This window comes from Chlorocebus sabaeus, chromosome 16 (genome assembly GCF_047675955.1).
Source record: "Chlorocebus sabaeus isolate Y175 chromosome 16, mChlSab1.0.hap1, whole genome shotgun sequence".
Classification (NCBI taxonomy): Eukaryota; Metazoa; Chordata; class Mammalia; order Primates; family Cercopithecidae; genus Chlorocebus; species Chlorocebus sabaeus.
Genome location: NC_132919.1, coordinates 5,528,099 through 5,544,989, shown reverse-complemented (window position 1 = coordinate 5,544,989; position 16,891 = coordinate 5,528,099). Strand labels below are relative to the sequence as shown.

The window sequence follows — 16,891 nt, the reverse complement described above, 5'->3', positions numbered from 1 at the left end:
AGGTCACGTTAAAGATTTCTGCCTTTCTCCTAAGGTAATGAAGTGGAATTGAAAAGTATTCAGCAGGGGAGTGATGCAAAAACTTCTCCCCTACACAAATAAAAACCCCACTTTCTGTAAGTTACAGCGTTCAGCTCCATTTTACCTTTAGGGGCCACAGGATGATAACGACAACAAAGGAAATTTGTCATAGTACGTGTTGGGTGCTGGCTACCACTGTGAGTGCTTTCTAGCGACAGTCCTGTGAGATGGGTGCTGTTGTCTCCATTTTACAGGACAGGCGCTGAGAGACGATGTAGCTTGCCGGCGATCTTGCAACTAGTGTGTGGTGGAATCAGGAAAGGAACCAAGGCAGTCAGTTTCCAGGGGCTGAGCTGGTTGCCACTAGGGTATTGACACAGGCAGCACCTGCTTTATTAAGATGGAGCTTCAAACATTGGAAGACAGCAATCCTGCCTTTTCTTTGCCTGAAGGAGGAAAGGAAGGGGAAGGAGCGTTAAATGAGCATCTGCTCTCATTAAGTAATTTGCCCAAGGTTCTGCAGCTGGTCTGATTCCACAGCCTATGCCCTCTCCAATACATCAAACATTCTCAATTTTTTCTACTCAGTTCTCCCAGCTAGTGGATCAGTTATCACTTCCAGCACTGTGTCATCAGGAAGTCTGATAAACACTGCCGTGTCTCATGGAAGTCGTCCCAGACAAAAGGGCTGTGGCAGGTGTGTACCAGAGATCTCTGCATTCAGCCATCAAATGGGCTCACAGCCATCAAATAGGCCTCAATGTTCAACCCACCATGCTTATTCAGCACATCAGGGACACTGCTCCCTCTGGTTCTCAAAGAGATCATGCCCATTGTCAAGCGTTTTGCAAAAATCAAAATACAGCATGCAGAGTCATAGAAAGGGTCCTAAAGCAGAGACAGAAGAGCTCAGTTTGAGTCTACATTCCATTACTTAGCTGCGCGATCCTGGGTAAATCCCATTTTCTCTCTGTTTCCTTGTCTGTAAAATGGGCGTGTTATACTTCCCTGCCTATTTCCCAGGACTGTTACGAAAGAAGAGGGGAAATAATATTAAAGAAAAATGCCTTGAAAACCAGGAAGTATTTTCTAGCTATGAGATTGTTTTATAGTGTTTTCATGCTGGAATGGGCTAATAATTCTCTCAGGGAAATCCTTGGGTATGACTTGTTCCCAGGGAACCCACACTGGCTCCCTGGCTTCACTATTTACTTTTTCCTTGCTCACAACTCAGCTGTTGAGCTGGAGGTTGTCATCTAAGTCACTAGCTATAGTCTTTCATCTACAATCTCCCTTTAGATTTCCATTTTAAATTACAGAATCTAAGGGTGAGAAGAGGCTGTACAGGTGAAATCATCTGGATTTCACCCTGGGCCTCTATAATACACCTCCCTCACTGGCCACACAGAATTCCTGCCGCCCCATCGTGGTGGATGTGATTGTCCTGGTGAAGTTTGGCCTAGTGCCAGTGCAGCGTCACAGCCACACCTATGGAAAATGAGGAAAGCCCAGGCTGACAATTCCAACTAAGCTCAAAGAGGTCAGGAATTCACACTAAGGATGATAGACCAGGGCTGCCCACTGCCCCCTCAAGGGGACTCCAGGGCACTGGACTCATGCTGAGACTCAATATTCCAGAAGCCTGGGTAGGTCTGTGGAGGTCGGGGTAGGCCAGAAGGGAGCCATTGCGGCCCTCTTTGGACTGATATCAGAAACGCATGAAAGAGAGGGCTGGTCTATAGAGTTAGTGACTAAGTCCAGCAGTGTCTGGATGTCTGCAAGGACCAGAAACAGATATTGGCAAGGAAATTCTCAGAACCTTTCAAGGAGGACCCAAATGCTGAAATTCAGGCTGGGATGCTACATTCACCAGCTGGAATATCACCAGGAATCCAGGGTCAGAAGCACTTCCTGGTCACACAACAGGCATCTTAGAGATGTACCTCAGCCCAGTGTCTGTGTTCAGGCCACCTTGCCTCCTCTTTACTGAGCCAAACTTCCCCAAAGTTCTCCAGGAGAAAGCCTCTCCCTTGCAGATCTCCAGACTCAGGCATCCTTCGCAGGGCTGCCTTCCCTGAGTGACGGGGCCTGCCTCAGCTGCCACCACTTGAACGGCTCCAGCAGAAGCCTCTCATAAGATTTGACCAAATGTGCTTTAAGGTGATTACAAAAACAACCCACAACATACAAGCCCAGCAAACAGACATCCAGGGAATAACCAAATTGGTGGCTCTCAATAGCTCTGTCCTCTCATTGCAGCCTGGGTCCCTGAATCCTCCCAGAACTAGGATGTATTCTTCTGTTTTCATACTCCTATAAAGAACTGCCTGAGACTGGGTAATTGACAAAGGAAAGAGGTTTAGTTGACTCACAGCTCAGCATGGCTGGGGAGGCCTCAGGAAACTTACAATTATGCCAGAAGGTGAAGGGGAAGCAAGGCACCTTCTTCACAAGGCAGCAGGGAGGAGAAATGCCGAGCAAAGTGGGAAGAACCCCTTATAAAACCATCCGATCTCTTGAGAATTCACTATCATGAGAACAGCACAGGGGAAACCACGCCCATGATCCAATTACCTCCACCTGGTCTCTCCCTTCACACATGGGGATTATGGGAATTGTGGGGATTGTAGTTCAAGATGAGATTTGGGTGGGGACACGAAGCCTAACCATATCATAGGATAAATGGTAAAACTAGCCTGCTTATTACAGCCATATAGCATAAAATTTATGGGCCCTGTTGCTGGGTCAGACTGCCTGGGTCCACAGGCCAATTCCTCCAGTCACTGGTTGTATGAAAGTGGGAAAGTTAATATCTCTGTGCCTCTGTTTCCTCATCTATAATATGGAGAACATAACAATACTAGGGTTATTGTGAGGATTAAATGGAGTCGATAAATGCAATGTGCTTAGGACAGCAGCCGGCCTAAGGTAGGCTCATGAAGGCGCTGGCTGTTCTTATTATACAAGAGTCTTGGCAATGCCTTGGAGTGCAGTTTGGTTCTCCTGTTTTTATTGGGCCAAGCTTGACTATGTCTAGACCACGCTTTGCTGGTGTTACATTCTGAGTGTTCCTACTTACAAGATCGCATGGGATACAGCTACAGAAACTGTGTTTGGCACAGCCATGATTCCTGCTCCCAGGAAGGTCCCAGCCCAAAGAAAAACAAAACTGCCTCCTCTCATATTTATCTGAAGAACCAGAGTAAGCATGTATCATTATTTGTTTTACAGTCGAGTTGAGTCAGAGAAGAGAATACACATATATTTATTCTGAAAAAGGAACAGACTTCATTGAAGAGTCCACCAGAGCCAGTAAAAAAGACTGATGCGTTAGGTATTTGGAAGAAGAAAAGAAAGGAAGCTGGAGATTAAGGGCAGCAAGAGGCATTTTAATGTTCCTGGTAACTGATTTATAAATTCCGTGTTAAGGCTCTGCTCATTTGATTCTTTGCCGTGAATATAGCATCTCCATTTTTCCATTTTATAGTCTTGGCGGGAAATGGCCTTTTTCGGAGCTGCCACTTAAAGCACTTAACTGTGCCGCGGGGCATCTTGGGACAAGGCTGATGATAAGAGCCTGTTGTTGGCCCCAGGGGAAGAGCTGTCCCCAGTGCAGTATGGGCTTAGCCAGGCCCCTCCTTCTCTCGATGGGCTCCAGCCCCTTCTCCTCCCCTGCTCTTCCCTCCCTGCCCCTCCACCTCTTCAGAGCTTACCTGCACTCTGAGAGTCTGGAAACTGCTCCTGCAAACCCCCAGCTCTTGGCTTCTTCCCTGAATAACCAGAATTTCATTCCCATCTTTGGGAAACAGCATTTCAGGCTGCTTAGGTTATGATTTACAGCAGGATAAACCCAAGCCAATGACAAATTTTGGAGGGTTTTTCATTGATCATTTCTTCTGTTGCTCTTTTAGCCTGAGTGATGGCAAATGAATAGTTCTCCAGGATCCTTTTCTACAAGCAGCGCCACTCTAAGCACACTTCTCCTCGGAATGGAGAGTAGAAGTTCAACTTCGAGGTCAGACAGACCTGGCTCCAACACTCACTCACAGATGGGAGCTGCTCCAAGACTCAGCGTCCTCACCGGTAAGATGGGGACATGATTAACACCTGCCTCAAAAAGCTCTGCTGTTATTCAATAACTTATTGCAAGGAAGGCGAGGCTGGCAAGCCAGCTGTTACCATCATGGCTCACCTGGCTGAGTCCATACAGGGCACATTAGCCCAAGCCCTTGGCAGAAACCCAGGTATCAGATCTGTAGCTCAGCATGGCTCCTGGTCAGGGTAGCAAGAGCCCCTGGGGGGGTCCACCCACGTTGTGCTGGGCACTGGGTCAGTGACTGACCCCAGGCTGAGCAAACAAAGGGCCTGCTTCTCCCACCCGAAGGCCAGCTAGTAAAGCAGGAAGCACACGGATATATGAGCCAAAAAGACCCCGGCTCTTATTAAAAACAAAAATAAATATAATAAAATCAAAATTAGAGAGTTGTCTTGGTGTGGTAGCCTGTAATCTCAGCATTTTTGGAGGCTGAGGCAGGAGAATTGCTCGAGTCCAGGAGTTCAAGACTACCCTGGCCAACATAGCAAGACCCCATCTCTACTTTTGAAAAAATGAAAAATAAAATAAAAGCCAGTCTCAGCATTTCAGCATTACTTTTACCCCTCCCTTCCCCTTTCATTTCCTCTTTTCTCCCTTCCCCCTTCCCCTCCTACCTCTCTCCTCCACTCTCACTCCCCTCAGTGCCCCAGCAGTAAAAGGGTCATAATATTATTGGGGTCATCAAATAAGATAATGGATATAAAGGGACTCCATCAACTCTAAAGCACTTTACGAATATTCACTTTGATGGAAGAGTCCTCTGGGGATTTCTATGGTAGGGGGAGCCTGGTTGGCACTAAACAAGAAGAGAAAACCTCTCTCTTTCCACTCTTGAAATGACAGCACTAGGGCCTCATCATATCAGAAAACAAAACCCAGGCTGGGAGGTGAGAACCAAATCCCAGTCACCACGGCAATTGGGCTGGTCAGCTGAGGTCACCCTGTCCTTTCACATTGGAATAAGATTGGCCCAAGCACTGAATCCTAAGATGTCTCTGAGTTCTCAGGGGCTCAAAATCTGGGAATCAATTTGAAGCATTGTAGCTTCAAATTCTGGCTGGTGCTCATCTCAAAAGTAACAGCTAACATTTATGAAGCTGTTCAGAGTGCTTTGTGCATATTAGACCATCCACTCCTCACAGCCCCCTGGGAGGTAGAAATTGTTAGCCCCATTTTACAGATGATGGGAATGGGGCACAGAGAGGCTAAGTAACTTGCCCAACAACACAGAGCTAGGACACTAACTATGGAAGTCAGGCACTAGCGCCCAAGCTCCTAACCTCCAGTGCCTCTATCTCATCAGAATTTTGTTTTTTTTATTTTTTGAGACAGTTTCACTCTTGTCACTCAGGCTAGAGTGCAATGGTGTGATCTCGGCTCACTGCAACCTCCGCCTCCTGGGTTCAAGCGATTCTCCTGCCTCAGCCTCCTGAGTAGCTGGAATTACAGGCACCCGCCACCACGCCTGGCTAATTTTGTATTTTTAGTAGAGATGGAGTTTTACCATGTTGGCCAGGCTGGTCTTGAACTCCTAACCCTAGGTGATCCGCCCACCTCAGCCTCCCAAAGTGCTGGGATTACAGGTGTGAGGCACCACGCCCAGCCTCATCACATTTTAACTTCCGTGTGCTACTCCACTCCAGCCTGGGGAACAGAGCGAGACTAGGTCTCAAAAATAATAATAATAATAAAAGATAGAAGCAACTCAACTGTCCATCTTTGTCCAATGAACGGATAAAGAAAATGTGATTTATACATATAATGGGCTATTATTGGATGGGATTAATTACTTAATACTAATGGAATATTATTCACCCTCCATTCAGTGTGCCTCCTCTCACTTTATTATGCCAATCATTCAGTCCTAGCCCCATCAGGATCCAGCGCTTGCCCTTCCAGGCCAAAGAGGCAAAAAAGTGGCATGACTGTGGTCTCTGCAGGCATCCTCCATCAACACAGATCCTGGCCTCAAGATTTCATTCTTCCCCTTCTCCCTCCCTGACCTGTCTTGTAAGTGGAAGATAGGATTTATTTTCCCACTGAGGTAGACTGTGCCAACCCCATCAGAGGTTCCTACAGTGGGATTTGGTGCCAAATGACACATTTTTTCAACCCTTTTTCACAAGATACCATGTCTGTCTACAAAACTGTCTCTGGACTGGGGCAAAATGCATTAAATCAGTGGGGTGTGAGAAAATCAGCAAATAGTGTGGGAGGAAAATATTCGAACATTTATATTTCTATATAAAAATAAGAAATTAAACTATGTGTGTCTGGACGGAGAGAGGAGGGAAACAAAGAACAAAAGGGACTAAGACGGCGTATTTCCGGGTTCTTCATCACCAACTTTCCCGCGCCCGGGAAAAGACACAGGTCAACTGCGCAGGTGCAACCTGACGACCCACCGAGGAAACCGAAACCTACCTGGCCGCGCCTACCACACGGCCCCCAACCCGCCCATGTCCGGCCTACTGCCCTCCCACGCCCAGGCCCAAGACATAAAGCGGCTCCGGGCAGACACGCGGCGCGAACTTCCTCGGCCTCTCCTCATATGCGGACCCAGGAACTTCGCCCGAGAAACGCCGGAGCGACTTCCTCGGCCTCCGCCGCCGGAGACCGGTGAACTTCGCCCTTTCTTCTTTCACATTGGCTAGCTAATAAAGTTTCTTTTTACTTTGCCTACTTGCCTTTTCTCTGGCGCCCGCTCTGGTGGTCGCACAAAACAAATCAGGTGGTGCCGAACCCGGGAGGAGACCCCTCCTCAGGGCCCCCCCCAAGGTCCGAGGAGCCTCCTCCTTCCACGTCGCGGACGGACCAGGACCTAGACATCGCTTTCCACACCTCCATGTCTCCTGGGGGTGAGTACCTCTTGCGTCCCTCTCATACTCCTTGGCCAGAAGTCCTGCGCAGGCCCAAGGCTTTTTTGGACACCAGGTGACCCACAGGAGAGTTCCCAAAGGTAGAGACGTCTACCCAAAGGAACTCCATTCCAGTCCGCGTGAGACCCGTCCAGGACGGAGACGTCCACCTGGACGTAGTCTCCTTTCCGGCTCCAGGAGCCTCCCGGCGGCCTCTAGCGGCTCCAAAGGACGCTTTGTAGCCAGGTAGAGTTCGGTTTCCGTTTCCGCCTAGAGGCGAGAGGAAGGCAATGGGAAACCCCCAGTCCAAAATACCTAGAGACTCCCCTCTAGGGTGTCTTCTAACTAATCTCGAAACTTTACAATTAGAGCAAGATCTTAAATGAAAGCGACTGGTTTTCCTCTCCACTGTGGCATGGCCCCAATATAAATTAAACAATCTCAGTGGCCACCTGAAGGCACTCTAGACCGCAATATTCTACTCGATCTTGGCAGTTTCTGCTGGCACCTAGGCAAGTAGCCCAAAATTAACTATATACAAAAGATTTTTTTTCCTAAGACCTGCGTTCTCGCCCAGACCTGTGTGCCCAGTGTTCGATGGCCCAGGTCTTGTTAGCCACAACCCGGCCCTCGGCCCCCACCTCAACATCAGAGGAAGACTCCACCTCCATTTTAGATGGGGCTGAGGGTGGGGCACCTCCCTTCCGACCTTCCAACCCCTCTCCCTATGGACCTCCCACCGCCCCGCCCGACAGGCCTCCTTCAGCCACTCCTCTCACCCCTCCCTATGGAGCTCCCACCGCCCCGCCCGACACGCCTCCCTCAGCCACTCCTCTTACCTCTCCCATTTCCGTCCACACTCGCTCCAAGACCGTGGTAGCAGCCCCCATTAGTCAGCCCTCTAACAGTCAGCCTGCCCCAATCCCCTCTACCAGTCAGCCTGTCTTAACCTACCCTACTGGTCAGTCTGTTCCAACCTCCCTTGCTAGTTTGTTGCCCCCGCCCCCACTGAGAAGTTGCCGGAGCCCAAGGCGTGGTTAGAGTCCACGGCCCCTTGACCTTTCCAAAATTGAAGAATGACTAGGCAACTTCTCAGCCAACCCCACCTAATATTCCAAAGAATATTAGTAATAATATTCCAAATATTCGATACCTAGGCCAGGCATATGACCTTGCCTGGCATGACTTACATGTCATTCTTACTTCCACTCTTAACCCAGAGGAAAGAGAGTGCATTCTTGCAGCCGCCAGGCAACATGCAGATCGATGGCATTTAACCGACGCCACCGTCCCGTTAGGAAAGATGGCTGTCCCGTCCATAGAACCAGATTGGGATTACCAACCACAGCAGCCTGGCCGCCGTAGGAGGGACATTATGATTCAATGTCTCTTAGCCGGTATGCAGGCAGCCTCTAACAAAGTGGTCAAATTTTAATAAATTAAAGGACATTATCCAACACCCAGATGAGAACCCAGCTTCCTTCCGAAATCGCCTTACAGAGGCACTGGCCCAATTTACCTGGCTAGACCCCACTTCCCCAGCCAGGGCAGCCATCCTAGCCTCCTATTTTATTTACCAGTCAGCCTCAGATATTCAAAAAAAGCTAAAAAAGGTTGAAGATGGGCCTCAGACTCCCATACAGGAAAATTGGCCTTCAAAGTTTTAACTCCAGAGAGGAAGCAGCTGAGGCCACAGAGCTAGACAAGGAGAAAAGAAGGGCTGCGCTTCAGGCGCAAGCTTTAGTGGCTGCCCTCCAACCCGTGTTGCCCACTTTGCCGGCAGGGAAAACCAAAGATAAGTCTCTGAAGGGCTCCTGCTATAAATGCGGAGACCCAGGACACTGGGCAAACCAGTGCCCCCAGGCCAAGCCGGCCACTCCGTCTGGTCCATGCTTTAAGTGTGGCACAACTGGGCATTGGGCAAAAAGGTGTCCAAATCCTCGCCCGCCTACCACGCCGTGCCCAACCTGCCAACAGGAGAAACATTGGAAGTCTGATTGCCCCGCCAGCAGGGCAGGCATTGCGCCTCAACGTGGTGCCTCTCCTCAAAGGCCAGAAGGCTCCTTCCAGCTCCTACACCTGGACGACGACTGACGGTGCCCACACTCGGAGACCCCGGTCACCCTCGCTGAGCCTAGGGTAACTCTACAGATAGCGGGTAAGCCAGTTTATTTTCTCATCAATACGGAGGCTACCTATTCTGTTTTGTCAACCTATGGAGGTCCTAGTCAGCCATCCACTATCTCAGTATTTGGGCTAGACGGTAAACCGTCTAACCCTCGCCAGACCCCAATGTTAAATTACTGCCTGGACTATGCATGCTTTGCCCACTCTTTCCTCATCATGCCCTCTTGTCCCACCCCCCTCTTGGGATGAGACATCTTAACCTAACTCAGAACATCTATTCCCCTTCCCTTTCTCCAGGTGACCAGGTTCTGCCCAAAGATCAACACCCTCCTCAAATTTTCCCACTTCCTCACTATTCTTCATCTTAACTGACTTTTCCCTCATAAACCCCATAGACACCCTCCTTCCCGACCCATCCCCCAACCAGTAGGTTTCCCGACTTTTTACTCTCATAGAAGACCTAGCTTGGCAGGGTGCCCTTTGTGATTTCAGCAATGTTGAACTTACCCTCTACACCTTTGTCATCATTATTATGGCTCACTCTAATTCCCCTAGTTACTCCTACTAATCCTAACTTTGTATGGAGATTCCTATAACTGAAACCTGGTCTACAGACAACCAGATACACTCAGTCATGCAGGGCACTGCAGATTATGCCCCACCCCCAGGGTTGTCACTCTGCCCTCTCCACTCAGGTCCAGGCAGCCATAGAGGCTTCAGCTGAAAGCTTAGCCTCTTTACAACGTCAAATCACCTCAGTGGCACAGGTAGCAGCACAAAATAGGCATTAGATCTTACAGCTGAAAAAGGAGGGACATGCCATTTCTTAGGAGAAGAATGCTGCTATTACATAAACGAGTCAGGTCTAGTTGACACCAACATCCAAACCCTAAACAGGCTTAAAACAGAACTCAAAAACTACAACACTCCCTTAACCCCTGGTCCACCTATATGGTTATTACCAGTAATACAACAAATGCTCCCATTCCTCATTCCTATCTTAATCCTATGTCTTATACTGTGCTTTACTCCCATTTTAATAAAATTTCTCCGAGCCAAAGTGCAAGAGATCACCCGCGTTGCCTTCAGCCAGATGCTCCTACATCCCTACGTCCAGATACAAACCACAGACCCTAACTACGCCCCTTAACAGCAGGAAGCAGCCAGACAGACAACGACGCCCCCAATCACTATAATCAATAAAAGGTTGGACTGTCTGGACGGAGGGAGGAGGGAAACAAAGAACAAAAGGGACTAAGATGGCATATTTCCAGGTTCTTCATCACCAACTTTCCCGCGCCCGGGAAAAGACACAGGTCAACTGCGCAGGTGCAACCTGACGACCCACCGAGGAAACCGAAACCTACCTGGCCGCGCCTACCACACGGCCCCCAACCCGCCCATGTCCGGCCTACTGCCCTCCCACTCCCAAGCCCAAGACAAAGCCACTCCGGCAGACACACGGCGCGAACTTCCTCGGCCCCTCCTCATATGCGGACCCAGGAACTTCGCCCGAGAACCCCAGAGCGACTTCCTCGGCCTCCACCGCCGGAGACCGGTGAACTTCGCCCTTTCTTCTTTCACATTGGCTAGCTAATAAAGTTTCTTTTTACTTTGCCTACTTGCCTTTTCTCTGGCGCCTGCTGTGGTGGTCGCACAAAACAAATCAATGTGTTAAATATCAACATACAGTTCAGGAATGTACTAATATTCTGCAGATTGGTAATAGTATGACTTATAAATAAATGTGCCTGTCTGAAGACAGGGTGCTCAAAAATTATAAGCATTCTTTGGGAGGGGAGAGGGATTGCACTGGGAGTTATACCTGATGTAAATGACGAGTTGATGGGTGCTGACGAGTTGATGGGTGCAGCACACCAACATGGCACAAGTATACATATGTAACAAACCTGCACGTTATGCACATGTACCCTAGAACTTAAAGTATAATAATAAAAAATTAAAAATTAAAAAAATTATAAGCATTCGCTCATACAAAGATGAGTAAGCAACTAAAACGCTTGGTGACCATGGAACCAGGTGACAGTATGGTTAGGTGACCATCAAGCTGGCAAACAGGTAATCTCAGAGAGAACTGAACAACCAGAAACCCAGTCTTTAGTGATCTGCCACAGAACTCTACCTGCTGCCCTGAGCTGTTTGCATAAGCTAATATTTTGGAGAATAGAAAAGTAAAATAGGTATTGCATTATTCTAAATTTTCTGTTTTCTTTCTTTTTTCTTTCTTTTTTTTTTTTTTTTTCTTTTGAGACAGGGTCTTGCTCTGTCACCCAGGCTGGAATACAGTGGTGCAATCTCAGCTCACTGCAACCTTCACCTCCTGAGCTCAAAAAGATCCTCCCATCTCAGCTTTCTGAGTAGCTGGAACTACAGGCACATGCCGCCATGCCCAGCTACGTGTTTTATTTTTTTGTAGTGACAGGGTCTCCCTGTGTCGCCCAGGCCAATCTCGAACTCCTTGGCTCAAGTGATCCTCCTACCTCAGCCCCCCAAAGTCCTAGAATTACAGGCATGAGCCACCATGCATGGCGTACCCTATGTTTTCTTGTCACATAATAACATTATATAATTGTCTATATATTCCAAAATATCTGAGTTCTCTATTTTCTGCTGCACACAACTGAAACACCCTCTCCTTTTGAAAAAGAGTAAACAAAAACATTCCAAAATACTAAGTGCTTATATTTAAATGGTAACTATGTGAGAAATTTCTCTTCTTTTCTCTATTTTTCATATTTTCAGTATGCGGATATATTATTTTTACAAAGAGCAAACGCAGGTATTTCTTTTGTTTTTCAGCATTTTTCCCGCCCTAAGCAAGTTGTGTTTTCATATACTCTGCTAAGAATCACGCAGGAAACTGAGGCCCACAGGCCTTTATTTTTAAGGATATCAGCAAAAGAGGGCCAGGTGCAGTGGCTCACGCGTGTAATCCCAACACTTTGGGAGGCTGAGGTGGGAGGATCACTTAAGCCTGGGAGTTCAAGACCAACCTGGGCAACATAATGAGAATCCATTGCTACAAAAAATCAAAAAAATTAGCCAGGCCTGGTGGCACATGCCTGTGATCCCAGCTACTCTGGAGGCTGAGGTAGGAAGATCTCTTGAGCCCAGGAGGTAGAGGCTGCAGTGACTGCACCACTGTACTCCAGCCTGGGTAACAGAGCAAGACCCTGTCTCAAAAAAAATAAGAAGAAAGAATATTGGCAGAAGTGGACAGTATGCCACTGGTTTGAGATGTTTCCTTCACATTCCAAAGAAAATATCAGTGACAACATTTCATGTTTGACTTGCACTCTGCAATCTGCACCCACCATCCCCCACAATAAAAGCGGTTTGGGACTCAGCTTGTCCAGCCCTGCCTGTCTGGGATATGGTGAAGGTGGTTAGGATTGTGGCTGTGCAGGCCACGCCATGAGGTTCAAATCCTGAGACCTGGCCAAGCCACGTAACTCCGTGCCTCTGTTTTACCACCTGTAATGGGGTATAATGATAATGGTGCTTGGTTCTCAGGGTGTTCGAGGGTGGAATGAGTTAATCCAGGCAAAGTGTTTAGAGCACTTCCTGTACTTGGTACATCTACCGAGTACATTACCGCTGTAATGTTTGTTTCCCATGAATCCCACACAGCTCACTCCCCCTTGTCATTAGTTCAAATGTGCCCTCCTCTGAGAAGCCTTCCCCGACCATCCCATCCAACCCCCAACCCCACTGTACCCTGCCACCCTCTGGCCCCTACCCTGCTTGATTTTTCTTCGTTGCCCTTATGAGGTGTCCCTTGCTAAAGTGTAAGCCCCATGAGGGCAGGGACTTGATCTTCCCCATATTCTGAATAATCCCCAGTGCTTAGAACAGCACCTGGCCCATAGCAGCCACTCAGTAAATGTCTGCTTGAATGAAGGAGTACATTCCATCTCTGTGCTCACGTGAAACCTAATTTATAGGGAAGGAAACAGACACAGAGAGGTAAAGCAAAGTGTCTAGGGCACACAGCCAAGGAGTGACCCAGTGCAGCCTTGAAGCCAGGTCTTCTGACTCCAGGAGGACTCACTTTTCCCAATTAGCGCTTGAGTCTCTCTGCCAGACTCACTCACTCTTCCCTGGTCTTGGAACACTGTCTTCTCTGTGCTCCTAGCTCTGGCCACACTGAACACCCGGCAGTGTCTCAATCCTATGACACCTCACTCACCTCCAGATCTTACCCACGCCATCTCCTCATCTGGAGCCCTCACCCTGCTCCTCTTCACCTGGATACCAACTTCTAGTCATCCTGTGAATCTCAGCCTCTCCGAAGGCCCCTTCTTCCAGGAAGTCTGCCTGATTGACGGCCAGGCAGCTGCCCCTCCTCTGTGTTCCCACAGACCACATGTCAATCTGTGTTTAATCTTCTCTTTACCTGCACTGCACCCCCATGTTCTAAGCTCCATAAGGACAGAGAGAGACATTTAACTCACAAAACACCCCTGAGCGATGGATATCATTACCCCCATTGTGGGAGGCTCAGTTTATCAGGCTCAGCCTGGGCTTTGGGTTCAAGCTAGTCTTACTCTAGAGCCATGAGGGGTCCCTCACTCATGCCATGCAGAGGCCCAGCTGCCCACTTGTTGTCTGCAGTCTTCACCCTCCACTGGGCACCCAGCAGGGGGGTGCTGGTGTGGGTCCTTCAGAACCACCCATCCTCTTGTCTGAGGTCTCTCTTCTGCAGACCCCATGACTTGGGCCATACCTCCTCTGACTGACCCCGTGGGACCTCCGCCTCAGCCCCCGGGCTTCCAGTGCATCACTCTACCCTTAGTGCAGGGTCTCTCTCAGGACCACCCAGTCAGGCTTCCTCCCCAGGGTCAGACCAGGCCCACGAAATCCACACTCTGCATCCCTGAACGCTGCAAGTACAGGTCAGAACATCAGCCCCTCACCCTGACATTCAGGCCCTTGCACACCTTTTCCTTCTTCCTCTTCTTTTCTACTCAAGCCTCAGCAAAATGAGAACAGGTCACAGCTACTAAGCATTTTTGGCACACCAGGCACTGCTCTGGCCTCCTTACGCATTTCAACCCATCAACTCTTCACAATACCCTGTGAGGGAGTTACAGCTTCTCTCCCCATTTTATAGATGGTCGCATAGCAAGGAAGGGGCAAGGCTGGGATTTGAACCCAGAGCCCAGAGGCTTATCTTCTGTACTACACGACCTACCTGGTGAAGCCCAACTATACTGCACCCTCGCCCACCTGCCCCCATCTGATGATGCTGTTCCTTCCGTCAGAATCTTGCCTCTTTGTCCTCCTCACCTGGCTGGTTCCTCCTTGTCCTTCCAGGTTAAGTTCCTTCATGCTCCTTGACAAAGCTCCCCCTTCCTGCTCAGTACCCCACATCCTTTCTACAAGTCTCTGGAATATCCCCTGTAGATTGCAAACTCCTTGAGGGCAGGGAAGGTGCCCTCTGACATGGACTCTGCACCCCCAGCTCCTGAAGCCAGGCCTGGAAGGCAAGAGGTGCTCAGTAAATATTTAGTGAACGAGCCACTAAGTGAATGAGGAAAAGCGCCCGACTCTTGATTTTCCAATTTGGAAAGCTTGCTGCTCTCCAGGACAAAGACTTCACATCACTCATGGATATAAATGGACAGTTTCAAAGGCTTAATCCTTCCACATTTACTGCAAACCCATACACACATGGAAATAAATAAGTTTCTTTTTTAGGAGGAAAAAGAAAGCTTTTTCATGGCATCATAAAAACAACGGTTTATTTTTCATCTCCCAGAGTCTGTCTGGGTTTAGTTATGCTCCAGAGCCTGCGAAAGACTCTGAGCGAACACTGACTTGAAAAATCACCGTCTCCACGGCTGCCCGAGGCGCGTGGAAGGAGCAGAAATTTCTCTGTGGGTCCATCTGTGTGTGTCCAAGGGTTATCAATCACCCTCAGAATGGGGCCTGTGTGGGTGGGGTGACTCTGTCATCCACAGCAAATGGCAAACAGATTTGGTGAAAGAGAAGGCATGTAAGCAGGGGAGCTGGAAACAATGGAGAGGAAAAGAACACGCATACATTTTCAAGATGCTTAAACCTATTATTAGGACCCAAGGAGTTCCAATGCCCTTGATATTGGGCAGTTACAAGTCTATGCTGTCTTTTCCTGGGTCCATCAATAACCACCAAACTCAGATGGAGATTCTACTTGCATTCATTCGTCCATGCATGCATTCATTCTGAGATGGGCATTAACACTGCCCCCATAATACTTGCCCCCTCTGCCTGCTGGGCACACCTCGGGTGAATATACTAGCCCCCTGTGCGTTCGGCTGGGGATCTAGAATAACTAGACTAACTCTGGCCAGTGACTAACTCCGGCCAATGAATTTGAGTGGAAATGATGAACGTCACTTCTGGGTTGGCACATTGAATTGCCAGTGTGAGACCCTCCGGAGACCCATCCATATTGGAGTTGGTGGCCGCTCTGCTGGCCTGGACTCGGAGTGAAGAGACAAGGAGCGGCAGCACCAGCCACTAGGACGGATGTGGCATGAGTGAGAAAAAGTTGTGTCGCTGTAAGACAACAAAAGATCTGGGTTTTGTTGTTGCTTGTTCTGCAGCTTAATCTGGCCTATCCAGACTAATACCATGCAACCAACAGACCCCAAATCCAGAGGCCTTCAGCTTCGGTCCTGGGTCCTATGACATATTAGTAAATCATTGTTGAGTAAGTCTCTGAGCTTGAGTTCCCCCAGCTATAAAATGGGGATCACAGCAAAACCTTCCTCCCTGAGCATCCGCACCAAATGGAAAGCGCTTCTGCCATCCCTTTCCTGTACCTGGGTGCCCACCCCATCCTCTCCTTTCTACTCTGGAGGCTTCATGACAAGAGCAGTTCACAGTCCTGGGGCATGAGACAAACAAGAAAAAGAAACATTGACTTCCTTCACCAAACACCAGCCCCAGAGCAGACACACGGCTACTGCATGTTTTCCACTGGAGGAACCCATCACCCAGCCCAGCCCCAGAACTGATGCCTGCTGAACAGTCAGCCCTTCAGGAATCTGAATTTTTGAGTGTATAGGCCATGTATGTCTATGAAGCTTTGCAAAGAGAAAGAGGTGTGTCACGCTGTCTCCGTCAGCTCAAGCTGCCATAGCAAAATACCAAAGGCTAGGTGGCTTCAACAACAGACATTTATTTTGCACAATTCTAGAGGCTGGAAAGTCCAAGATTAAGGTGCCAGCCAGTTCCATCCCGGTGAAGGCTCTCTTCCTGGCTTGCAGACATCCATTCTCTCGTTGTATGCCCCCAAGCCAAGAGAGAGCCAGCTCTCTGGTGTCTCTTCTTATAAGGACATTAATCCTATCAGAGCAGATCTCCACTCTCATGATCTCATCTAACCCTAATTATCTTCCAAAAGTCCCATCTCCAAATACCATCACATTAGGGGTTAGACTATTGACATACAAATTGGGGGCGGGAGGACACAATTCGGCCCATGCTAAATGCGTAGCATGACTCATGAAATCTCTGAAACGATTACCATCTGCCCAGCACTTTACAGTCTACAGTGCACCTTCCATACATCATCGCATTGGATATCCAGAATCAGCCCGTGAGGAAGGCCTTGTAGATGAGGAGATAGAGACATGCAAAATCTAAGCAGTAGGGCCCACATTTACTCAACAGGAGGCCAAGGACCCAGGATTCAAGCCCAGATCTTCTGCCTCCCAAGCACACTCTCCCTTCTTTACACTAAACTGCAAAACCTAATACGGCCATTATTCAAATAAGC

General features: G+C 48.6%; 1 long non-coding RNA gene across 1 annotated transcript; it reads left to right on the top strand.

Annotated features, from left to right (window-relative positions):
* The first annotated feature begins 5,755 nt into the window (after positions 1 to 5,755).
* LOC119620249 (uncharacterized) lies at positions 5,756 to 10,719 on the top strand. The gene is made up of 2 exons (XR_005236741.2): positions 5,756 to 6,975; positions 8,953 to 10,719. It is a non-coding gene; the product is annotated as an uncharacterized lncRNA (long non-coding RNA).
* Positions 10,720 to 16,891: the final 6,172 nt, after the last annotated feature.